The sequence below is a fragment of the Elaeis guineensis genome, chromosome 3, assembly GCF_000442705.2.
Source record: "Elaeis guineensis isolate ETL-2024a chromosome 3, EG11, whole genome shotgun sequence".
Lineage (NCBI taxonomy): Eukaryota > Viridiplantae > Streptophyta > Magnoliopsida > Arecales > Arecaceae > Elaeis > Elaeis guineensis.
The window spans coordinates 5,442,228-5,445,545 of NC_025995.2; positions in this window are offsets into that span (position 1 = coordinate 5,442,228).

Sequence of the window (3,318 nt, forward strand, 5' to 3'; positions counted from 1 at the left end):
TGCAGGTTTGATTGTCATCGTCAATTTCTTTTCGAACATCAATCTTTTCAAAAGCAGCGAGACAGTTTTAGGAGAAATAAAATAGAGAAGGATAAGGCACCCCTGCGACTTAATAGCATGGAAGTGTTTTAGAGGTTATCTCAAGTAGATGAAATCCAGTTTGATATACTATTTGACAAGCAGAAATCTCGGAGGTTCAGTAGAACTCATAATTGAGTGAAGCGCAGTATTTTTTAAAAATTATTATGCTGGTCCATCAATTTGATCCGTCATAACTTTAACGCCACACACATTGAGAAGAATGTCTTCGATAATATTTTCTACACTATTATAGATGTCAAGGGCAAGACGAAGGAGTGAAAAACATGGCCAGAGTCTTAAGATTCTATTATGGAGGCTTGTATAATTGAAAAAAATTTTAATTCAGTTGACACTACTTTAACCTCAGTGTGCAAACAAAGCTGACTCAAGTGGGTCAGAATGATGATGGTGGTGAGGGATCAGAGGCAGAGATCTCAATATTTGCCTATCCTACTCGTGAGTTTGGGCACGAGGTTCGTCGGGTGTTGACTGATACTAAAATTCAACAGGCAGAGATATATGTTTTGCTAAACTGCACAGAGGTTGACCTATATATTGAGTAAGTATCCATCACAATCTTAACTCTTTAATCGCTTATCATCCTGTACTTATCTTATACATGTATAGGCAATATGATGAGATACTGAGATGGGACAATCCGATGATAAGTGAGAAAGAAATTTTCACTCAGCGCTCACAGAACTTTACAAATTGATTTCATCAACTGGTAAGCAATCATTGTCATTTTATTTATTTTAATTTTTTTAAATTTATTTCTTCTATAATATGCAGGTCATGCAAGGGGCGAATCCATACCTAAGAAGCAAAGACCATTAGATTACAGGCCAACGTTATAATGGATGTAACATAAATAGTTTTAAATTTTATACGCAGCAATATGGATATCATAAGAGTGCAGTGTGTGTATAAAGGACAGCTGATGGGCAGAGGCAGAAAGTAACTACTATGGAATCTTCGAAGAAGTGATCAAGTTGACCTACCTTGGAGGTAATAGTATCATTCTATTTAAGTGTCGATAGTTTAATATCGATAATTATATGAAGGTTAATCTATGGTACAGGCTTATTGAAATCAAACATGGATTAAAAATATATGTCAATGATCCCTTTGTGCTAGCCTAACAAGCTATTCTAGTGTATTATATTTATTTTCCATCAAGGGAGAGAGGAAGGAAAGAATGATGGGCTATATGCAAAATTAAGTCTCATGTCGTTCATTATGCACTCGAAAAAGAAGAAGAGTTTCATTTACCAGAATACTTTCAAGAGGATAAAATATTTGAAATTCATCAGTCTTTCATAGATGCAGAGTTGGATGCTTTAGATTTTTTCCTACGTGATGGCCAACATGAGGAGGTAAATCATTCTGAGTTTGTTTTAAAAGACAATCCTTTCCAAGAAGAAGAAAAAATAAAGAAGTGGAAGAAGAGGAAGAATTAGATGAAGAATCCAAATGGTACCAAACATCTGAAGAGGCTGAAGAGTAGTGCTCTTCGCTTGCAATGAACTTCTGGACCTCTGACTTATTTTTAATACTTATCTTGCATTGCCGCCCATCTAAATGGTACCAAACATCCGAAGGGTACCAAACATCTAAATACTTGTCTTGCATCATTTTAAATCTTACATTGCCACCTATAATTGTATAATTAATCTGTGAATGTATTTATTTTTATTTTCAAAGATTATAGATCATGTCTTTCAAAGATCGGAGCCATCACAATCGAGAAGAGAGATCTCATGCAGTCAGCTCGCATAGTTCTGTGGCACACATACCACATGGTAAACTCTAATACTTTTAAATATTTTTTTATATTATTTTATCCTTTATTATCTAATATAATATTCTTTATAATATCTTGATCCTCTCAGGTTTGGATTCCCTGGGATCACCAGTGACCGCATAATCACACGGAGCAGCATCCGACTTTCAGAGTCAGCGATGTGGTAGAGAACCCACCTGACTCACGGCACCTCTGACTCGATCGGAGGATAGAGAGCTCGTCCATATTCAGAGTCGCTCGTAAATACTATATTTTCATCGAATATGTTTAAAATTTAGCTATTTTAGAGACTAATATTTATTGTTCAAAATCAATGTTGCAGCACATTTATAGAGCCTAGGGTGCCTCGTATGGTTACCAGCATCATCTGACAATTAATGCTGGGGCCGGTGAATGAGTTCTCCAATTGACCATCGAGGGCTCATGATGCAGCATGGAAGATGTTCTTGATAAGTCAAAGATATTTAATTTTTAAATTCGTGGTAAGTTTATATTCTATTTATTAATACACGGTTGCTTCTACTTGCAAGAGTACTATCGATTCGAGACTCCTCAAGATGAGGAGACAGATCGTCGGACCTTCAAGAAGGTGGCTATGTAGAGGTTTCGAGATGGACTGTATAGCCTTCGGTAGTCCACCATAAAGCACTTCAATTTCGAGTTACCATTGGACTGAAAGTCTTACATAGATCGTTAGATACAAGTGGACATATGGGAGGCCCTCTGCAACCAGTGGAGTATTGAAGAGTACTCTGGTAGGTGACAGAGGATACAACAGAATCGGTTCGTCCAGCAGCATCCGATCAAGCACACTAGTGGCTCTGTTGGCACACATGTTGTGGTCGATAGATTAGTAAAAATTTTATACTTAAATTAATTTCATATTGAATTGATCATATGTATATTTTAATTAATTTAATTTTATTATTTATTTATTATAGATACGGTAGCTGGATCGTGCATTAGGGCAGCTACAGATATGGGAGGCTACACACCAGTTTAGGAGGATTGGTGATAACTTAGATCCTAGATCTTGATAAATCGCAATAACAAAATTAAAACATTATTTATTAAGTTTTTGTATATACTGATATGTATGCACTAATGAATTTTTAAACTTTATAGGCGGATTACGTGGAGTATCTCGTATCGCGACATGGTGAGGACTCATCCTCTCAACCCCTCTTTGATCTCGAGGGATGACTCAGGAACATCGGAAGGATAAGTAAGAGCTAGATCATAGGATTCAGTCATTGCTTCAACCCTCCAGCAGCTTGATACTCTTCAATATCTTCCTCTCAGACCTCGATGACCCAGACGTGGGGTGATGCACATGTGGAGGAGATCATGCGAAGGCTTTAGAGCCAGCAACCTTAGAGCTTCCGAGACACCATCCATGATACAGTCATTGAGATTCTCTGAGATCTGCATCT